Source organism: Pan paniscus, chromosome 1 (genome assembly GCF_029289425.2).
Source record: "Pan paniscus chromosome 1, NHGRI_mPanPan1-v2.0_pri, whole genome shotgun sequence".
Lineage (NCBI taxonomy): Eukaryota > Metazoa > Chordata > Mammalia > Primates > Hominidae > Pan > Pan paniscus.
In genome coordinates, this window is record NC_073249.2 from 141,386,038 (window position 1) to 141,410,299 (window position 24,262).

Below are 24,262 nucleotides of genomic sequence, written 5' to 3' on the forward strand. Positions count from 1 at the left end.
AATCATAAGCCTATAAGTAATTACCAGTTTAATATCATATTTAGATTTTTAATAAACGAGTGACTGTATTTACTTCCATTTGCTTCTGTTCTAGTAAGGATTTAGAGCTCTTCTGTATGTGACTTTTATCTCTAGTTAGCGTTGTTTGCCTTCTGTTCTTGCATGATCTGCCTTGAATCTGACAGTTTAGAGATGGAGGAGCCAACAATAATGTCTTAGTTCATTTCGTGCTGCTGTAACAATACCACAAGCTGGGGAATTTATAATGAACAGAAATTTACTAGCTCACAGTTCTGAAGGCTGAGAATTTCAATATCAATACCGAAGTCACATCTGGCCAGTGACTTTTTGCTGTATCATCCCATAGTAGAAGGTGAGAGGGCTAGAGAGACAAAAGGAGGCCATGCTTGTCCTTTTATAAGGAACCTGCTCCCAAGATAACTCCTGAGAAAACCGCATTAATCCATTCATGAGGGCAGAGCTGCCATGGCCTAATCACCTCTTAAAGGTCCCACTTCTTAATACTTCTGCAATGGCAATTAAGTTTCCAACACATGTTTTTTTTTTTTTTTGGAGACACATTCAAATCATAGCAAATAGTAGTCATAAACTTGTACTCAGCATTTACTTTGTTTTAGATATTATTCAAGGTGTGTTATGTTCAATCTTCACAACCACTGCAGAAGTTTGGGACTATTGTTGCTCCCATTTTATGAGCAGGAACATTGATACAAATAAGAAAGTTGAGATGCCAGTGCTTTATCCAAAGTCACATAGTCACTTGGCAGAATCCAAGTCAAACTCAGGGAGTTTGGCACCAAAACCTACACACTTGAGGTTAGACTTTTGCCTCCTCAGAAGGAAAGAAGTAGGCAATACATGGGAAGGTCAGTTTCTTCTTCTCCCCCCTCCTCCCTCTGCATCTCCTCCTCCTCCCACCTTCTCCACCATTTCTGCCTCTTCTTCTCCTTTAGAACGAACTAATTTAAATGGAATTTATTTGGCTAACACAAGAAGATTAATTATTTAGGCTAGGAGAAAATTAGGAGGAGGGGAAGGAAATTAAGAAAGGGAACATTTTGGATATATATTTGCCTCTCATATACACCTCTTTCCAAATGGAGAGCTGTTTCCTGAACAGTTTTCCTAGTGAAAGAGGTCATTCACAGCTAGAGAAAGCAGGCCCCACTGCTGCCAGGATGGGCCTGCCACTGCAATTGCAAAATTAATAGCTTATTGCCATTTCTATCATGTTTTAATAGTTGAAAGAATAAGAATTGATCCTTATCTTTAAAAAAGCGAGAAGGGCTTCAGGAAATTACTCCCTTCATCTTATCACCTCTGCTGTGCCTTATTGTCATGATACAATCATGTGTCTGATATTTTCTTTTCCTCTGCTAATAGCAGAGCTTTAAATTATTAAAGGAGAAGAATGTTGACCCTCTGCTTTGCTGCTTCTCCCTCTCTGCTTTGAGAGTTGGTTGACTCTTTCAGCTTCTTTCCCTCTGCCTTAGAAAGGCTCATTTTCTGTTGGGAGTCACGTCCTGGCTCTGCTTCATGCCTGTGAGTATGGAGGGCAGAGTTTGGGTTGCTGAATGAAGCTGAGGAATGTCTGAGAGGCAGGGCAAGGGGGTTGTTGACTTTACTCAAAATATTTCTTGAAAATATCTCATATAATGTTAGATTTTGCAGCTCCCCTAGCTCTTCTCCAACCCCCCACTTTTAAATAAACATGTTGAGTTATAATTGTGTACAGAAGGAGTTAGAAAATGAACCCCACTGTTGCTATCTTCACAGGCATCTGTGCGGGTGTGACAGGGTGAATAGGCCCTTTGGGAATTTTAAGGGGACTCCTCTAGAGCCAAATTCCTCAACCAGGGCAAACTTCCATCAGCTGTGTAAATAGTGTGGCAATGTGTGGAGGCCACAAGCAGTTTCCTGATAGTCAGCTACTGTGCCCAGGTAGTTAAAAGGAGTCGTGTTCCATCCTGAGGCTTGCAGGATGTGAGTTGGGTCTTATAGTCTCTGATGAGTGGGTGGGTAGAAATTTCCTCTCCACTTTATTTAGTACTGGGGAAGGCAGTCTGATTAAGATAGGTAGGGCTGGCTGGATGAAACCACACCTAAGAGAAGCCTTCTGGGTGTCTGAGTCAAGAGAAAAACTGTGACTGTAAACTGAGGACAGAGTTAGGCATTCACTGGCAGGCATTCTTCCCAGCTCAAGAAATTCCTGGGGATGGGAATAGACATTGTGCTCTGGGAGTTTTTATTTAGCTGTTCTTTAAAATATAGAGTTAAATGCAATTCAATTCATGTATCTAGTGCCTTTAACTATTCCCCACAACATCTGAAAGAATTTGGAAACCCTGGAAAGGCTTCCTGTCTGTCAAGCAATGCCACGTGCATGTGCCTAGTTTTTTGCAGCTGCATTAACCTCAGCTCTTCCCTGTACAGAGATCTGGATGCTTGCCCCAGCTCCTGAATCTAAAGTTGTTTTGTTTTTCATTTGCTTATTCTACAGTGTTCATCATTCTGACATCCAATTTGTTTGTTTAGCTTAAATGAATAAGGATAGAGACAAAACAACTAGGTACAGGCAGTTTTCTATGTACATCAGTGCATAATGCATTCTTGAAAATATGAACAAACCTGCAAGAACCAAATAATTGTAAATGGAGTTCTAGTACCAATGAACCAAAAATACTATAAAATCCCTAAATACATCATGTTTTTAGAGGTAGTCTTTAATCATGTATTTCCGGCATCGTGTTTGTTCTTTAATGCTTTCCTTTCACCACTAGACCCATGAAATACTGGCTGACATCCAACCATCATCCAATTGAGGTAAAAGTTTATCTGCTTTTGGCTTGCCCGCTGTTTTCCATGCTCATCTTAATTGTGTTAAATTTATGAAACTAACCCTTCTCATCAACAGTATCAGAATTTATTTTCAGCCCCGCTTTTATAGATGTATATGGATAAAACCCATCAAATTATTCTAATAATTACTTAAACAAGTATTCTAGTACAAAGATGGTGTCATGCTGCCCAGACAGAATAGCTATGCCTGCCATTGTCCAGTTTTATCATGACCAATTTAAGTGCTTGTGTTTCTCCTTTCTTTAAGTGTTCTCCTTTCTTTAACCTGTCTAAACCATTGCGGAAATTACCAGATATCAAAATTGCATGCTGCTGTGGAAATGTTTCCTTGAAGTGATCAACTTTTGTCATTGGTCCAGAGCCACAGGAATTGATGGAAAACAGGGTTGGAGGCAGTTGCTTGTTTCCTGTGTGCACTGTGAGCAAGTCTGCCTCTTACCAGTCTAGATGAAGCCTACCACCCGGCTGGATCCCAGCATTCTCCGTGCATGTTGTACAGCAGTTGTTGTTCTCTTCAAAACAACAAAATGTTTGAAATTTTAAAAATTTCAATGTGTTGAACATGTATATAGATAGTTGTGACTGAGAATTTAACTAACAGTAATTCTTGAGATGAGAGAGGAAATAGAAACCAATGGAAGGGTTGAATCATTTTTGTCTTTTGTTATATCTCCTGGCTCCTTGTGAACATAACCTGGGGATACATAATATTGGACTTCATCTGCATGTTAATATCACATAAAAAAAGATCTGAGAAGCAGTATAGTAGAATCATTAAAAGCATTGACTTTGAAGGAAAACAGACTTTGGATTCCACTTTCTGGCTATGTGATCTTGGGCAAGTTACTTCACCTTACTGAACCTCAGTCTCCTCATTCATGAAACTGAGATAATGATGTCCATCTCTGCAGGTCATTATAAAAAGGAAACACAATATTGTACAAATTTTTGTGAAATCGTCCAGTGTTAGCCAACCAACATAGGTTTGTTTCAAAGATTTCCTTGATGTGGTTTAAAAACCTGTGTTTCTCCTTTTCATCTTTGACATTATGGGCCAATAACAATACTAACCATAGTGAAAAGAGAATGGAAAATGACAGGAGGTCATATGTGTGAAAGTGTATTTGGGTTGGACAAGGTGGATCTGAATATTGGTGCCATCACTTTCTCCCTGTTTGTGGGTAGCTTTTTATAAACCAATACATAGGTTAAGGGTCTGAATAGACAGAAGGCTCTTTCCTTAAAAAGACTGGAAAACCTTCCAAGTAGCTCTTGAACCCTCACATTTCATCACCATTTATGGTGTTGGGAAATTTTTAGAAATTGAGATATGAGGTGATACAAACCTCGTTTTCTTGTGACAGAAATTCCTAGCCAGATATCTGGAAATAGGAGAAGTTGGAGAAGAGGTTTGAGGGGCTAGAGAATACTGATTTCCTTAGAATCTAATCAGTAACAGGCTGAGGAAACATTTTAAAATCACATAGATTCTATGCATGTCTGAGTTGCCGCCTTTCAGGAATATTCACTCTTGGTGTCTTTTCAAAGATCATGACACAACAGCAGTTTGTCAGACTCTTCTATGAATGGCCCCATACTTGAAAACACCAGCTTCTTATAGGCATTCCCATGTTGTATTATAGACAGTGTTCAGGCCCTGAAGTAAGAAAATCTGGATTAAAATCCAACCTCTGCCATTTATTAGCTATATGACCTTAGGTGAAAGGATTTTTCAATAATTCTCAGCCTCAGTTTATTCATTTGCAAAGTTTACATATTAATATCCACATCAAGAAGTTGTTTTGAGGACTAAATGAGAAAATATATGTTTTAGTCCATTCAGGCTGCTATAACAAAAATATCATAGACTGAGTGCTATTAACAACATACATTTGTTTCTCACAGTCCTGAAAGCTGGGAAGTCCAAGATCAAGATGCCAGAAGATTCAATATGTGGTGATACCCTGCTTCCTGGTTCATAGATGGCCATCTTCTCACTTTGTCCTTGCGTGGCTGAAGGAGCAAAGGAGCTCTCTGAGGTCTCTTTTACCAGGACCCTAATCTGATTTATGAGGGCTCCAACTTCATGATCTAATCACCTCCCAAAGGTCCCACCTCCATATACCATCACATTGGGAATTAGGTTTCTACAAATGAATTCTACGGGGACACAATATTCAGTCTGTAGCAAAGAGTTTAAAAATTTCTGTGAACTCTACCACCCAAATGAAGGGTTTTAGTGATAGATCACCACAGGATTTTGCTATAACCTATAAAACATAAACAAACACTTGAACAAGCAAAAACCCAACACAGCATCATTTACTAATGTCTGAAGTTGCAATACCTGAGAAATACTTTTTTAAAAAAATAACAGTTTCCTATGAAATACTAGGGCCAGGGCCAAGACATATTTAGGGTTCCAGCAACTCCTTCTCTTCCAGGCAGTAGCAAGAACAAAATGACAAAACAATTTCCATTTTAGCACACAGGACATTTCTTCCATTTGTTGTTTCGAAGGATTTTATATTTTTTAAAGCAAGGTGTTCTTAGCCTAAGTGCTTACAGAGAATCCTTCAAAAAAGTTTTGGTTCTAAAGAAATATAAAGGCTATCACTTAGAAAAGTGCTACTATGCAGGCCCATCAGTTGTGACTGGATCATGGCAGGAGAATGAACGTCTCTTGAAACACGACATCTCAATTCTTGGCTGAATAGTGGTGACATGCTTGGTGACGTGACGATAACCGGTATTCATTTGGTCATAATGAATAATAGAGAAAAACCATTCAATGTGTTCTGATTAGTCATCCAAATGATAGATATAGATACAGATATAGATATACATTTTTTTTTTTTTTTTTTTTTTTTTTTTTGATACGGAGTCTCGCTCTTTCACCCAGGCTGGGGTGCAGTAGTACGATCTTGGCTCACTGCAACCTCTGTCTCCCAGGCTTAAGCAATTCTCCTGCCTCAGCCTCCCAAGTAGCTGGGATTACAGGCATGCACCACCACGCCCAGCTAATTTCTGTATTTTTTTAGTAGAGACGGGGCTTCACCATGTTGGCCAGGCTGGTCTTGAACTCCTGACCTCAAGTGATCCACCCATCTCAGCCTCCCAAAGTGCTGGGATTACAGGCGTGAGTCACTGCACCTGGCCAAATGATAAATATTTTTAAAGAGCCGGTTACATGCAAGAAGTTGCTGGGCTTTATGGTGGGGATAGGAGGAAAGCATTGGAGGTAGTTGTACAAAGATGTGTGAATTATAGTCTAGGTCTTGAAGAAGCATACTCTAATGGAGAGAAAGCGTATACGTAACTCTAGCACAAGATACAAAGAGTAGTTTCATACAAGAGTGCAAAATGTATGGTAGTTCAGAGGAATAAGAGGTCATTTTAATTTGGGGAATCAGGAAAGAGTTAACAAAGGAGTGGGTGTTGTGCTGGGCTTTGAAACCTGGTTGTCTCTGGGCATGTAGAATAAGGAGGAATTCATAGTCCAGGCACAGCAGAAATCAACGCCAAGGCCCAGGGCTGGGTAAATGTAAGGAACATAAAGAGGAAGATAGGGAAATAAGACTAAAAGGTGTAACCCCAGGTCAAAGGAAAAGGGAATATAGTATATTGGAAAGATCGTTGACTTAGTTTAAAATGGGGATGATACTCTATTTACTAGTTTCTAAGATTCACATTATTTTTTTCTCATTTTAGTGTTTTTTAAATCAAGAAAAATCTTAGTATGTATATTTAATGTAATAATTTTTTATTAAAAAGAGATTATTGAATCAATGGAATATTCATAATTGATAGAAATATTTTAATATTTCATAGTTATAAAATTGATTTCATTTTCAAGGATATGGTATAATACCTACTTTATAAGCTTTTTGGAGAAATAAGTAAAATTATATATGTAAAGCACTGGTCACATAGTGGGCTCAATAAAGTTATTATTTTTATAGAAAGAGAGTTGAATTAAGTTTGACAGGCAATGGAGAACTACTGAAGGATTTCAAAAAGAAGAAAGGCAAATCAAACTGGGTCATTAAAATCACCTGCCAGTAATATAAAGAATTGATCGAGGGATGGAACCTATCTGGGACACTACTACAATAGTCTGGAAAAGAGTTAATGAGGGGTAATTGAGGGGGAGAACTTATGAAAGTGAATGGCCCAGCTTTCCCTTAGGGGTGCTGTTGACAGGGCCTGCCAGCTGATACGGTACAGAAAAGGGAGAAGTGGATATGATTGAGAGAACTGTGCTATTAACCGAAGTCAAAGGTACGGGAAAAGAAACAATTGTGGAAGGAAATGGATATGTTTGATCTGGGAAACACTGAATCCAACTCCAGATGGAGATTATCCAGGAGGCATTTAGAAATCTGTAACTTTGGCAAGGCGCGGTGGCTCCCACCTGTAATCCACTTTGGGAGGCCGAGAAAGGCGGATCACCTGAGCTCAGGAGTTTGAGGCCAGCCTGGCCAACGTGGTGAGACCCCATCTCTACTAAAAATACAGAAATTAGCTGAGTGTGGTGGCAGGAGCCTGTCATCCCAGCTACATGGGAGGCTGAGGCAGGAGAATCGTTTGAACCCTGGAGGTGGAGGTTGCAGTGAGCCAAGACTGTGCCGTTGCACTCCAGCCTGGGTGACAAGAGCAAAACTCTGTTTCAAAAAAAAAAAAAAAGAAAAGAAAAGAAAGAAAAAGAAATCTGTAACTTCATTCTAAGAAAGAGATGGAACTAAACATGTAATATTAGAGTCATTTTCATTTAGATGGTAATTGAAGCCTTGGCTGCAGATAAGATTTTTAAAGGAAGGGAATAGTTGGGGAAAAGACAAGAGGTTGAAGAATGGAAACCCTAGAGGAAAACAACATGCTGTAGATAACTCATTGAAAAGAAGTAGGGGGACCAGAAAAAGAAGGATTTGAACGTTTGGAACGTTTCTCCAAAGAGAAAAGAAAAGCTGGCCAACAGTGCAGAGTATAATTGATCCCACAGGCACACATTTGTGAGCATAAACACAAATTGGTAGGAACAGAAACCTCTTTCTTTACACACCTGAGTTGCCCTTGAATCTCTCTTGGCATTTGACTGCCATCTTTTTGCTGCTTTCACTTCTTTCCTTTCTCAGCAATTTCAGAGCCTTTTCATTTTGACCTGCATTTCTGCGGTTGCTTTAGTAGCTTTGAGTTGTTCTTTTTTTTTTTCCCTCTCTTGCCTGTGAACTTGTGGGAAAATGCACAGCACAGGCGATCTGAGGAAGCCCCTTAGGGTAATCCAGCACTGATGCTTGAGAATGTCAGAGAAAGTAATGAAACTGAGCCCACCTGGGCAAATCATTGAGGTAGGCCCCCGGGTGTTCCCCTTTTAGGGCAATCCAACACTAATAATAATGATACCATATGGTTTAGGATCTGAGTACAGACTTAGCCTGATTCACCTTGAAGTTTCTTGGAAAAGGTGCTGCCACCTCTCACATAGAACTTTCCCACTTCTCAGCTTTTGGTACTATCCTGATGTTTCTCTTTTCATGTTATTTTATGCAGTAATTATTTCTTTCCATACCATACCATTCAGGGTCCTTGAATGAGCTCATGTCCACTAAAACCAGCTTAAATTTTGAGAAAGTTCCTGCATAACTTATGTTGAATGCATTATATACTTGCAGACAGTGGTAGTCTTGTATTTGTCGTAATCACATTTTCATGTGATAATGTATTATACATCAATAGCCTGTTGGCAGTGCATTTAGTTCTAGTGTGGGAAACTTGTAGGAACAGATCAGGTATGGTTTTTATTTTCCTGCTGATGGGGATTGTGATGTCTACATTCAGTACACCCTGAATGCCTGACTGTTAATGTGTCGGTCTTAAGTGTAAAAGCAGAATTGGCTTTACCAAGGACAAAGAGAACACTTATCTGCTTAGCGGGTTTTTGTGTTTTTTGGTTTTTTGTTTCTGTTTTTATAATGATTTTAATAACTTTTAAAGTGCACTTATTAGCTAAATAGAATTAATACTTGTAAATGAGAACAATTAAAATATGCCAGGGTCCTAAAGATTATAATTTACTGAGTCTGGGTCAAAACTTGGGCATCTTATTTTTAAGAAGCTTCCCTAATTCTCTAATGTACTTTAAAGTTTAATGATTACTGTTTGTTTGAAATTAGTTAGAAAACTTAGTATAAGTAGGGAACTTATTGCTATTACTAGTAACTATTGCACAGTTATTCCTACCCTGCAATAGAACACCAGAACTTATTCTTCCTGTCTAATTGTAATTTTGTGACTGTTGACCAATCTCCCCTCCCAGTGTCTGATAACCACTGTTCTACTCTCTGCTTCTGTGATAGCAACCTTTTTTTTTTTTTTTCAAATTCCACATGTGAGTGAGATCACACAGTATTTGTTTTTCTGTGTCTGGCTGATTTCGCTTAATATGATGTCCTTCAGGTTCATTCATGTTGTTGCATATTACAGGATTATTTTATTATTATTATTATTATTTTTGAGACAGGTCCTCACTCTGTCACCTAGGCTGGAGTGCAGTGGTGCAATCTCAGCTCACTGCAACCTCCACCTCACAGGCTCAAGTGATCCTCCGACCTCAACCTCCTGAGTAACTGGGACTACACGTGCATGTCACCATGCCCAGCTAATTTTTTGTATTTTTTTGTAGAGATGAGGTTTTGCCAGGTTGGTCACAAACTCCTGAGCTCAAGCAATATGCCCACCTCAGCCTCCCAAAGTGCTGAGATTACAGGCATGAGCCACTGCACTCGGCTATTCTTGCTTGTGACTGAATAGTATTCCACTGTGTATATATATATATACACACATTGTGTGTATATATATATACACACATTGTGTGTATATATATATATACACAATGTGTGTATATATATACACACATTGTGTGTATATATATATATACACATTGTGTGTATATATATATATACACACAATGTGTGTATATATATATACACATTGTGTGTATATATATACATATACATTGTGTGTATATATATACATATATATATATATACCACATTTTCTTTATCCATTCATCTGTTGTTTGACATAGGTTGATTTCATAACTTGACTATTGTAAATAGTGTTGCCATAAACACGGGAGTACAGATATCTCTTCATCATAACTGATTTCATTTCCTTTGAATAATACCCAGTGGTGGGATTTCTGGATCCTATGGTAATTTTATTTTTAATTTTCAGAGGAACTTCCATATTGTTTTCCTATAATGACTGTACTAGTTTAGGATCCCACCAAGTGTGTAAATGTTCCCTTTTCTCCACATCCTCACCAACACTGTTTTCTTTTGTCTTTCTGGTAATAGCCATTTTAACTGGAATGAGTAGTATCTCATTATGTGTGTGTTTTTTTGTTCATTTGTTTGTTTGTTTTGCTTTGTTTGTTTGTTTTGAGAAGGAGTCTTGCTCTGTTGCCAGGCTGGAGTGCATTGGCGTGATCTCGGCTCACTGCAACCTTCGCCTCCCGGGTTCAAGCGATTCTCCTGCCTCAGCCTCCCAAGTAGCTGGGATTATAGGCATGTGCCCCCACACCCAGCTAATTTTTGTATTTTTAGTAGAGACGGGGTTTCACCATGTTGGCCAGGATGATGTCGATCTCCTGACCTCGTGATCCACCCACCTCCGCCTCCCAAAGTGCTGGGATTATAGGTGTGAGCCACCGCACCCAGCAGGCTTTTTAATTTTTATTATTTTTTTATCTTTATTTGAGACAGAGTTTAACTTTGTCGCCCAGTCTGAAGTACAGTGATGCAATCTCCGTTCACTGCAACCTCTGCCTCCTGGGTTCAAGCAATTCTCATCCCTCAGCCTTCCAAGTAGCTGGGATTACAGCCACGTGCCACCATGCCTAGCTAAGGTTTCGCCATGTTGCCCAGGCTGGTCTCAAACTCCTGAGCTCAGGTGATCCGCCCAACTTAGCCTCCCAAAGTGATGGGATTACAAGCACAAGCCACCGCACCCGGCCTCGTGGTTTTGATTTGGACTTCCCTGATGATTACTGATGCTGAGCATTTCTTCATTCACCTGTTGTCCGTTTGTATGTCTTCTTTCGAGAAATGTTTATTAATGCCTTTTGCCCATCTTAAAAATTGGGTTATTTCGACTTTTTTGCTGTTGAGCTAAGTTCTTACATATCTGAATATTAACATCTTGACAGATGTGGAGTTTGCAAACGTTTTCTTCCCTTCTATAGGTAGTGTCTTTACTTTGTTAATAATTTCCTTTGCTGTGCTTTGCTTTTTAGTTTGATGTAATCCCATTTTCTACTTTTGCTTTTGTTGCCTGGAGAAATGCTTTAAAAGATGGGCAGATTTCTCTGAAAATTTGCAGAAGAATGGAGAACTTTCAGAAAACTGAAAAAGAGCCAATATCGTATCTATATATTTTTGAAGGAATAGAAGAGATTCAGGCAACTGTGGGCTATGTGTTTAATTTCCATTGCTGAAACATATATACAGCACTGGGGATAGTCTCATAACGTTGGTTTGGTAAGTGAGCAACTGTTCTCCAATCATACTTAGGTAGAGCAAAGGGAAATGGGCTGAAACTAGAACGTGCGGGATTTAGGTTAGAATGTAAGAGTTTTATGACTGGGAGGAATATTGGAACAAGTTCCTAAGAAGCATTGTGCAACTTCTTTCTCTAGAGATCTTTAAAAATACGATAGATTTTCATGTCTGGTTTAAATCTGGTGCTGCCCAAAGGTGAAAGAAAGCCGAAGTGTTTTATTTTATGCCCCACATATATTTTGAAGAATTTTAACATCGATTTTCTCATTTCAAATGTTGTAAACCAAGGATTTGAATTATGTAATGGTATCACTAATTTTTAAAATATCCTTTCACCTTAAGTGAGTTTTGCTTTACAAAGCAGTGTATATTCGTTTGCCTTAAGACTTTCATCTCATTTCCACAGGAAAAAAAAAAAGAATTGCTAAGCACATCCACTCCCACGCCACCTCCTTTTCTTTTTCTTTGGTACACTGTGTTTTTGGCCACATGTATACACAACAAAGTTCAAATAAGTAGTCACAGGAACCTTTACTGGGAGGCTTTGGCAAATCAAATATATGCTATATAATATATAATAATTATACGTGGAGAAAAGAGGCAGAGGGCCCAGAAGCTCTTGGCAGCTGTGCTGTCTGGTTAGAAAAGGAAGCAAGTTACAGAATTTGGACATTCAGTTCTGAGATGTTATTCCTGAGTCAACAGGATTTTAATTATGTATGTGGCCTAGAAGAGACATTTATGCAAGAGGAACATATTGTTGTTGAACGTGTTTGTGATTTTACTCATGATTCAGAATTGGAAAGAAGCTGAAAGTAATTTCTGAAGGTACATAACTGAGTTGAAGGAACATAGAATAATGATACCTCTCCTAGTGGCAGAAAAATAACTAATATCTTGGCTTCTCCTTTCAACTTCCTCACTCAACACACTCTCTTTTGTTTTATAGTTATATTTTTCAAAAAAGTATGTGTGTGTATATATATATACATTTTTTTTTCAAACAACACTCAGACATTTCAAATCACACTATTTAGGCAGAAATAAGGGATGTGTTAAATATTACTTCATCTTTAAACATCTTTTTCTCCTATCCTCATGGTGAGGTCACTTCAAGTTAGAGTTCTTGTTTATAAGTTCATGGTGTCTTTGTGTATATTTTAGGGTAGTTTTTGCAAGAAGTTACAAATTTACTGCACTGACGTGAGATGCTTCATGAGACATGGAAAGGCTATTCTGAATTGTGGCAGATAACTTCTGTCTTATGGATAGAGTAGGGGAGATTACGGAGCCTGTAGAACGCAAAGAATTGAGCTTTTCTAAGAGTAAGTTTTTCTTCCTGTGACTCCTTTCATTGATTCATTCACTGATTGATTGATTGACTGATTCATTCACTCATTCAATATTTACTAAGCACCTACAATGTGTCAGTTCTAGTATTAATGCCTCAGCAGACCTATCATTGCCCACGTTTTGTTTTAACTTACCTTTGTTTAATTTACCTTCTCCACCGCCATCCAAATATGCAGCCATAATGACATTTTCTGCTTTTAATAGCTAACAGTTATTGAACACTTACCAGACATTGTCCTAAGGGCTTTTTGCACATTGTCTTATTTAATTTTCACAGCAAGCAACCTTATGAGGTAGGTCTTATTAGCAAGCTCATTTAAATAGGAAGGAGCCAAGTAGGGCAGAATAGGTATCTTGCACTAGGTCACATATCTAATTAGTGAGCCCATGCTGTGGGACTCTAAGGCTTTGTTCTTGTACAGCCTCCCAGGATTATTTATTCTGTTTTTTTTTTAAGCTTTTCTTTAGGTGCAAATTCTCAAGTTCACCTCTTTGCCTCATTAAATTATCATTTTTACCTTCTGTTTTCATCTCTTTTACCTCCTTGAAAATCCATCTGTACTTGTGTTTCTAAGAAAACAGTAAACTAATTGAAGCTCCAGTTACTTTAGATTTTACAATACTTTCTTGGCTGGGTGTGGTGGCTCATGCTTGTAATCACACTTTAGGAGGCCAGGGTGGGAGGATAGTTTGAGGCCACCCTGGACAATATAGTGAGACCCCATCTCAATTGAAAAAAGAAAAGAAGAGAAAAAAATACTTTCTTAATGCAATTTTGATTTTCTCTTAAAGCCTTTTAATATAACCAAATCAATGTAGCAATTTGTAAAGGTTAATGTAAAATAAATTATTTTAGTATATAAAGAGATTTTCCCTCTAATGTCTACACGGTGAAAATTAATACTTGGTGTCTTGAGTAACTTAAAAATATTTAAGACCCTATGAGGTTCTTTGGTGAAGGGACAAAAAGTGCAGAATGTACCTAAGTGAGTTTTCTCCAGTTTAGTAAAAGATTATAAAACCAAGTCTTCAGCAAACCTAGAAATGACAACTATGATTTTATAAGTATGAGAACAAGAATCATGTTTCTTTAATGCTAGTTATACCTTCCAAAAAAACTTCCTTTTAAGTTGAGCCAGATCTGCCAAACCAGCGTATCATCTTGGAGCAATTAAAGGTTTTAGGGTTTCCCCTCTAGAATCTTATTTCCAGTTGACAGATTTTGAAGCTTCCCCAAGGATGCCCATTTGGTAGATGTCATACACTTTCTAATGAAGGGTTGCGAAAAGCAAATGATCACTTTGTTAAAACCTGGGGGCTCATGTTGGCTTTGCTCTGTGAACCCCAGAGTTAGCATCTAAAGTGGCAGAAGACACTTAAAAGAGGGATTCTCCCCTTCATATGCTGCTCCACCATTTGCTAGATAGCTGTGTGGTCTTGGGCAAGTTACTTAAAATCCTAGTGCCTTCTATAAGATGGGAGTAACAACAGCATCCAACTCATAAGTTGTTGTGAAATAAGATAATCTAGGTAAAGCACGTGGCAGAGTGCCTGGTCCATAATAAACATGCAATAAATGTTAGATTTTATTCATCGCAAACGTGGTGAAACTGAAGGTGACTTGTGTTGAACTCAATTCTTTTAGAAAACCTTCATAGAATTTGATACTCACATTGTAATTCATAGCTTTGTAATACTAGAGACTTCTAGGTTTTTTAGTTACTGAAAGCACAAAAGATTGTTTTTCTTTATAGGGATGTTAGAGGAAAAATTCACTTTATATTCTGAAATAATTTACATTAACCTTTACAAATGTGTTATATTGATTTGGTCACATTATAAGGCACTTAGAGAGAATCAAGAGTGCAGATGGACAGGTCTTGACACGTAGCCTCTGCAACCAGGAGACAGGCAGAAAACAGACTATGGGGTCTCTAAGACAGCAGGTAGAATAAAAAGGCATGAACTCTGGATTGGGAGCTGGAGGTGCCTGGATCAATGGGAGGAAGTTGGTATGGTGATTCCCAAATTGCATTCTCCAAAATTGTTAGCTGTGGTAATAGGCATGCCCTACAAATAATGATTACCTAGTCAAATAGGCTTGGAAAGTCCTGGTTTAAACATGGTTAACTGCCTTAATTTATTGTAGAACCACTCACTATTCAGTAGTAGTCTAAATTCCAGCCCTGCCTTTTTCTAGCTGTGTGTGACTTTAAGCAGATTGGTTAACTTCTTCAGCCTCTGTTTCCCCAGTTGAAAATGGGAATACTAATAGTACCTACATTGTTTTATTATGAGCCAAATGAGTTAGAATTTGGTGCCTGGTTCACAGTAAGCATTATACACGTATTGGCCTTTATTAATGTGGTGGAAGAAGCATAGGAACTGGTATCATTTAATCCCTCTATGGACTTTGGGTCACAAACTTGACATCTTAGGGGCACTAATAATTGTCTGTACAATAGGGAAAAAAATACCCACTTCCCTGGCTCATTGTGAGGAATGTAATACACATGAGAGATATTCGAAATGTTAAGGCACAGTGCAGTGTGAAAAGCACATGGTAAATGTATAATAAATGGTAGGTCTTGTTATTCCCCAAATTATCCCCGCTATTATTCACTAAAATACATGAACACTGGGCTGATAGCAGTGTGAGATATGCACAAACTGAATACTGTATCTATAGAATGCAACCTGTGTATTGATTGACACGTGGAGTAGCCTGAGATTCTACCCTTTTTACATTATGAGGAAACAGCAAGAAAGAGTAGAAATGGACCTCTGTCAAGGGCCTCTATGTCTCAGATGGGGTTAAATGTGTAGTATGTTTAGGCCTAAGAAGTCAGGATTGAGAGGGGTAGAGGCACTTGGATCATGGGGCAGAAGTAGGTCCTGGTAGTCCCAAACTGTTAACTGTGAGAGTAGGCATTATCTTCAAATAAGTTTTCACTAGTCAAATAAATTTAGAATGCCCTGGATTAAATATCATTAAATGACTTTCTTTATTGTATATACACTCACATTCTTTGATACGCTAATGTATACTTCAATTTCAATTCACTTTTTTTTTTTTTTTTTTTTTTTTTGAGACAGAGTCTCACTCTATCACCCAGGCTGGACTGCAAAGGCACGATCTCGGCTCACTGCAACCTCCGCCTCCCAGGTTCAAGTGATTCTCCTGGTGCAGCCTCCCAAGTAGCTGGGATTACAGACATGTGCCACCATGCCCAGCTAATTTTTTGTTTCTTTTTTTAGTAGAGACAGGGTTTCACCATGCTGGCCAGGCTGGCTTTGAACTCCTGACCTCAGGTGATCCGACCGCCTCAGCTTCCCAATGTGCTGGGATTACAGGTGTGAGCCACCATGCCCAGCCTTTAATTCACATTTTGAAACTCTAGGAAAAAGATGTGGTTTGCAGCATTTCCCAAATGAGTCCTTTTCTTTTTTCCTCATAAAATGGCTTAGAATGCACTTTACGAAGAACTGACCAAGGGCAATTGTGTATCCTTCATGTTTGCTTTGGTCCTTTGTTCTCCCAAAAGGCTGCTAATGGCCTGCTTTACGATTCGGACTTTTTATTATCAGCAGGATTCAGCCTTGACTTGTTTCTAGTGATGAGGCAGCACATTTCAACCTGTAACATTTTGAACTGTATGAAATTGCTGATATTTGAACACTTTTGACCTACTAAATGACAATTTCATGTGGTTCAAACTAATACTTAGGACAGTGACTGCAAGTGCCATTTGCATCCACCTGGTTCAGGTACTCCTTCCAAATACCTGAAGGAGGATGATTAGTATGTGGGGACTGGATTCTCCCAGTTTGTACCTCCACTGAGCAAATATTTATGGAACGTTTACTATATACTTTGGACCATGCTGTCCATAGCAATTTACCTGTAAAATATTACCTCCCTCCCTCACATTTTATCAGTGAAATACTTGTTGCAAAAGGTTTGGAGGAAGATAAGCCAAAAAATGACATCTGAATATTTTTTTCAGACCCTGGGTACCACCAGCTCTGCTATTTCTGGGTTTTCCAAATGCGTGGGTCAGCAGTTTCCAACCCCTCCGAGATGCCCAGGGTCCTTCCCACAGAGCTGTAGCTGTCATCAGACACTGGTGGGAGGGCCCGGGAAGTAAGCTCCCTGAAGAGTACTTGGCACCTGCTTCACACTGGGCAAGATGTAAGGAGAAAGCTGACTCTGGGATGGGTCTACTAGTTAAAGTGGTGATTAATTTAACATTCATTTACTTATCTATTCCTTCCCTCAACACATTGTTATGGAGTGACCAGAAAATGTGCCCAGTAACTGTGCTAGGGTAGGGACGCAACATCGAACAGGATAGCACCCTGCCTGGTCTCTGCCACCCACAATCTACCACAGGAGGCAGAAGTCAGCAGGCACTTACAACTGAGTATGGTGGGCAATTCAGGCGAGGCAATATGAAGAAAGCCAGGTGGGAATGGGGGTGGAACGGCATATTGAGGATCGTGTACTCAGAATTCCCTGCTCTCGGTTGGGGAGAAGTTTGTGCAGTGTTTCTACCCCACCTGCCACTGAGGAAGGGGCCAGTCCAAAAAGGAGATTCTCAAAGGGTCATTCTTATTAGAACAGTCTGTTTTGCTGTCCAGGGAATCTATATTGTCATGTGTGGAGTTTTGAAATATATATTTCTCAGTCTCAATTTGTAAATTCTGCAGGCAGCATCAAGAAAAGGTATGGATAGGCCCCTATTTTAATCCAGCTCAATATGCAAAAATTTTTACTTATAAACCATACGTGTTAAGTTAGAATACATGGGATCTACTGGGTTCTGACCAGTCCATCAGTTTTAATTAATGAGTGAAGGACCTCTGAATTAGAGTCAGGATTCACATTACACAATGAGTCTTCATTTTCACAGATGTAATCACCACAAAGTTTCTTTAAATAATTACCCTTTTTTTGGTAATTAATATCCGACCCTATCTTAAATGTTAAATTTACACATCCATTTTAAGGAACCATCAAGTGTCCAGAGCCTGAATCTGCATTCATCCTCCTGCTGCATATGGCCTTCTTAGAATAGTCTCAAGTGAGCTTGTTCTAAAACCAGACTTTTAATTCTGTGCTCTGTTGCCCAGGCTGGAGTCCAGTGGTGCAATCTCGGCTCACTGCAACCTCCCTCTCCGGGGTTCAAGCGATTCTCCTGCCTCGGCCTCTTGAGTAGCTGGAATTACAGGCGTGTGCCACCATGCCCAGCTAATTTTTGTATTTTTAGTAAAGACGGGGTTTCACCATATTGGTCAGGCTAGTCTCAAACTCCTGACCTTGTGATCTGCCCGTCTCAGCCTCCAAAAGTGCTGAGATTACAGACATGAGCCTCATTATCTTTTCTTTAAAAAAAATTGGATGGGGTATAGGAAGGTTAAAGGAAGGAAGTAGCCTAATTTTTAAGTTTGAAAAGTTGCAAAAAATGTTCTTTAAAAAGCAAAGAAGGGATTGCATGTCTGTCTTCCTCTTTAAAAAGTTAATATTCTTCAGAATATGATAATATAACAACAGTTATCATAACTAATGTAAGTAAAATATAGAGTCCTTTTATTAGCACCCTTTTATTTCCTTGAATCATTTAAAATCATACCCATATTATTGCCCTATAATATTTTATTTACTTTAATACAATTATGAAATTTTGCAAAGGGCTTGGTAAAGCAGTATTTTCCAAACTCCAGGTCATGACCCATTGGTGAGTCTGGAAATTAATATAAATTTTATACAAATGAGGTAATAGAATGGAATAGAAATACCAGAATGCATCACACTTGGTAAGGGTAGATTTTGTTTTGTGAAATTTTGTTTTATATACATTTACACACATATACATGCATATACACATATATATTCACACATATTTATATGTGTATACAAACAACATATAAACATATACATGTGAGTGTACTAACTCACTGTGGAATGCAGACAAAAAATTTAAGAAATCCTAAAATGAAGAGTTCAAAATAAAGGTAAAATGTAAATAACCATATTACACAATAAATATGATTTTAAACACTAAATAACATTTGTTAAAACAATGCCTTCAGCTTTAACAAATTTACAAACTTGTTTAATAAACAAAAGAGGCATGGAGGCAAAATGTACTCCCATATGTGTATACGTACATGCATACAGACATCTACCCATAAATAGAATTTTTAAAACCTTCAAATATATTTAAAACCTTTAAAATGTAATTCAAAATAGAACTTCCGATTCCATGAATAGCATTTGTTAATAATATAAAGTAAAAGATGCAATTATGCTGATATTTTCACAGTGTTCATTCATTCATCTACTCTAAGCTAAAGACCAATATGAAAAAAAAATTGCAGGGAGTTGCTCTTTTATTTTAAAGTTTATAACCTACTTATATAGTACCTACCCTCTCATTAGCCTGGGATGAGAGTAGACAGTCTGTGTGATGCACAGAATCCAGAAGGAAATTCTGAAACTGCATCTAATAGTTGCAAAGAGACAATCCTATCCTTCATTTTCATGATTTCTTCCTCCATCTCTCTCTGGTCTGAACCAGTCTTGCCTAACATTATAATACTGCTTTTCCCATTCTTCATCATGAACCATAAAGGCTTCTTGCAAACTCTCAAGGCTAAACACATTCCAGACATTCCTTTACACAACGTTCCTGAAAAGGTTCGTTTCTTAGGATCCTGCAGCAACACTGCCTGCATGGTTCACAGAGACCAGACCGCTGCACAAGCCTTTCACTGGCAGACAGCCAATGGTGCTGCCTCTCCTCTCCTCTGAAAGACTTGCTTTACTCACCCAGAGTCCATCAAACTCGCTTTTCAAGGGGTAGATGAGGACAGCAGGATCCTCAGTAAAGAAGAATCACCTAGTGAGGCAGAGTTTCCAGCAGCACAGTGAAGCTACACATAGGTTGTATATCTTGGTATGATGTGTATTTGCTTTGGAAAGAGGCATTTAAACAAAATTCTCCTTAGCAAAGTCTTGCCTCCACCGCCACCAATCCAGGAGTCTCAAAATTATTTTTAATGAATTCAAGAAATAGAAGTTCTACCCTGGAACACTTATTAGCTGCCTTTCTTATATAAGCAATTACAGGACACACCATTTTCTTCCTTTTTCCTATTAACATTTCCGATTCTGCCTCTCTTTTCTCCCTCCCTCCTTCTCTTCTCACTTTGTGTCACACACACTTCATTTGAAATTCTCTAATTCTCTTTTTAGACCAGGGAAAATCGATATCAAACATTCCAGGGCCAGAGGTTTTCAAGAAAGACAAGACAAAAACCACAGAACTTCTTTCACATACGACTGAATCCCTTCACACTCTTTCTGGCCTATGGGATACTCGTTGCTGAGAGGTTTAATTTGCCTAGAATTCTCTTTACCCTCTTCTTCCCAACTCAGCCCCTTCTCTTGGTATCCACATTCCTTGATAAATACAGCCAAACCCAGCATCTTTCTCAGAATCACAAAACCCTAGTGCAAGGTCTCACAATTCTCACTCCATGAAATATGAGTTCCTGGTCAAGTGTTAAAGGCTGTGATCACACACCTAGATCCGGGTGCTCTGACCAGTGGAGTTTGTCATAAGGCCCTATTCTTTCTCAGTGATCCATGAGACAGTGAACAAATTAGAGGTGCTCTATATTCAGCATGTGACTGACTGCCAAAGAAATGAAACTCAGAACCCAGGGGTACATCACAGAATGAGGAGATGATTCAGAAGCTGAGGGATCATTTGTCACTGCAAACATATAGTATTAGAGAGAGAAGGAAAGCTATTAGCTTCAGGAATAAGCCTTTTTCTCTCCTCGTCTCTCTTTCCATGAGCTGGGGCTCACTGAAAGTGTTGCTGAAATGAGGGAAAGATGGGCAGCACTTTTTCCTGTAGCACATACAGGACACTTATATTTCCATGTCCTTTGTCACCATATCTGTTAGTAATTTTTCTGGATCCATTTAACCAGACAGTCTTCTGACTTCAAGATCTGTGGCAGAATTTTCACATGGCCATTCTGAAACAGAGGAGCTCACCTAAACAAATCCTGTAAGACACAGTCACCTAAAAATAACCCTAGCAAATTATTGGGAGTAGGAAATGAAGCAGAGATAGCAAGTTCCCACTGACTTTTTAAAGAATCACTATGAAGTGTTTACAAGGATGCCGCAGAGGACTAAAATTAGTTTATTCTGCACAGCATTATCCACTGCTGACTCAAGATGGTGATACAAGCAGTATTAAGCTGTGAGCTCACCCGGAAGCTCATTCTCTAAAATTACTCTCTTGCAGGGATAGACCCCTAGTTCACATTGGTGAATGGAAGATGGGGTATAAATAGCAACTTGTTACGCCATCACTCAGAAGCTATGTGTCCTGCTAGTCTCCAGTTTTGTTTCTTCCAGATGTAAGAGCCTCCTGATCAGTCTATTGTCTCTCAGTGTTCAAGGGTATGGAGTGTGTGTGTGTGTGAATATCATTCTTTCAGTTGTACAATACAATAATTAGAAAACTTAGAAGTTAAGTGATGTGGTAAAGATCATACAGCAATTCCCTGACACTTAAAACTGAGTTTTTGTTCCTATAATCTTCAAAGACTTAAATGTACTGAACCTTTGCTGTTTCTCCTATGAGCCAGAGGACATGTCCTATCAACTGAGTTAAGTGTCAACGGTCAACTTGCTAGAAACATGTTCAGATATGTGTAGGGAGAGAAGAATATGTAGATACATATGCTGTACGAGTGGATTCTTATGAAAGAAAGGTTTTCTTTATATTTAAGGGCAAGTTTATTAGAATTAAGCTGCATCCACACCCTACTCCAAGTTATTATTTTGGTTGCTTCACTCAAATAGTCAATTCAATAAAGAAAAAAAAGTCAGCATCTCCAGCATTTCTACATCAGCCCATAGCCTGTGATGTTCTCTCTTGGTGGCCGATTTTGCATTTGTTTTCATAGCTACTATATTTTCTATATTTCATACCTACTATATTTTCTATAGCATTCATTTCAAGACACAAACAGATATTCTTTAATGTGTGCCAGTCAGTCATTTTGGTTCTAAATAATTCTGTTTCTCCATAGGTGCCCATTCTTTGCCGCTGACAACTTTCCCTCATCTGCTTAATCCATTTTCTGGCTTATTAAGTACTGGGATGATTTCTTCAGTGACAGAAGAAACTATGCATCACTGATTTCCTATTTTTGAGGCCCTGGCATTTTTCTTGTTGGGACACTGCGTGCTTCATTTCTAATTAGGCTTTTCTTCTTACTCATATTTGGCTTTGCTTTATCAATACATTACGCAACCAGTAACTGGAAACAGGATCCCAGAGAGTGCTGCAAGCAAGCTTCCCAGTGACCTAGGGGAAAGAAGGAGTATTAAGGGGTGAGATGGAATTGGAGTTGCAGGCAAGATGATTATCAGGCTTGATGATGTAATGGGAAGTTGTTAATTTTAAAGCAACAGCTGGATTCTTTCTCAGGTTGATAGTAGTTCTGTTTTGTAGCCAGACGAGTCTTCAGTAGAAACAATCCCATTTTATCAGATACAGTATTTCCTTTAAGATAGGCTTATACCAAACATCTTTAGAGAAAGCCATTGGGCCTATTCTGTTGTACAACCAGGGTATAAAGCAAAATGCTCCAGAAGTAGTGTTTTTTTAAGGTCCTATTCAAACGCCTCCACTTCCATGAAGTTTTTCCAGATCACCCCAGCTGAGAGCCATCTCTCCATCCTCTCAACTCCCACAGCACCCTGGGATAATCCAAGTAAGGCACTTAGCATGGAGCCTGTGTAAAGAAGTGTTCATTATTATTGTCCTTACCTCTTTGTAGTACGTATCATCTTCCTCCTTGTGTCTCCATTGTGTACACACCACTTATCTCCCCCATTAACCTGTAAGCTACTGAAGGGTCTGATGCATCGTTTTTTTTTTTCCCAGCAGTGACTTGCTGGGGAAAAAAAAAGTACTTGGTAAATGTGTGTCGAATGAATAATAGATGGTTGGCCTTCTCAGGTATCTTTGCATCCTCATGCCTGACATCAGTAGATACTCAATAAGTGTGAGGATAATGAATGTTCAATGAATGGATATAGGCAAAAAATTCGATTGCTAACTCTTTTGAAAGGCTGCCAAAGTTCAGCCTTTGTGTTCATAGAGTTAACTTTCCTAATATCCTTAATGTTAATGCCAAAGACAACCAACAATAGCAGCTTTACTCCTGAACCCAGTTCCTATAAATGACATGCTTGTTATTTAAATAACTAGGCAACTAGTTTCACCGACACTTCCCACATGAGGAGTAAAATTATTATGGCTGATAATTTTTGGGCATTTGCTTTATGCCAGTCTCTGTTCTGTGCTCTTTCACACACTCATTCACTTAATTCTTGCTGCAATCTATTTTAAAGATGAGGCTCTGAAGTACAAGAAGGTTAAATCCCTTGCTCCAGGCCAGGCTCTTGCTGAATACCACATTGTAGCCAGAGCTGGGCTGGAGTTGCAGACAAGTTATGGTTTGATGGCACCATTTCTCCATGTTTCATACAAAATGCTAAAATAAGCAAATACCAGAATTGGTCCAGCCAAGATGCTAATGCATAGAGACTTTAATGTCTGTCTCAAATATACTTGAGCTCTCAACTGTTTTCTGTATTGTAGGTGCCCCAGGTAGAGAAGGGGAGGAGGGCTGCAGGAGCTGTTACTTGGTTGTGAGCACCGAAAACAGTCACCTAGAGACTCAGACTTACTTCTATTTGTAAATATCTGCTCTGCTGCATCAGTAGGCGTCACCTTGCCTCATCTACTTCCACTTTCCGTTTCATACTCTGATCTCTTCCAGGTATTCCCTCAGCTTTGAATTTTCCACTTTCCTACCCTCCTTCAACTGCGTGAGCCCTACAGGCCATTCAAGAAGCAACTTAAATGGCCTCTGACCATCTCAGACAGGTGTTGGTATCCCTGCAACTCCTCGTGCATCCCACCCCCAACAGCTGTTAGTGTTTTATTTTGTAATTGTTGGTTTAATTGTCTCTACTGCTAGATTACAGTCTCATCAAGGATAGGGACCCTCTCTTATTCATGGGTATCCTGAGAGCCCAGCACAATTCTGGGCACATAGAAAGTGTCTCATAATGTTTGCTGAATGAATAAATGACAGTGTTGTTTGCATGTCCATACCACTCTGAAAGTATTACATAAACCAACTTCAGGGACTGTGCACCTCCACATTTAGATGCCCAAGATTTGGCAGGAAGGACACAGCCAAGAATAACTGATTAGAGATGTTGTTTCTCTGTCCCTATATAACAGAGAGAAAATATCCCACTGTTATCCAATATAAGACCATAAAAATGAATAGTCTTTGATGAGGAAAAAAAAAAGTAAGCCTGAAAAATGTGTGGCTGGAAAAAAAATGTTTCAAACAGC

At 38.9% G+C, this 24,262-nt stretch overlaps 1 protein-coding gene across 1 annotated transcript in view; it reads left to right on the plus strand.

The window, feature by feature from the left end:
- The window catches only part of DDAH1 (dimethylarginine dimethylaminohydrolase 1), a 260,418-nt gene that overhangs the window by 31,545 nt on the left and 204,611 nt on the right, over window positions 1-24,262 (plus strand). The window lies entirely within an intron of this gene.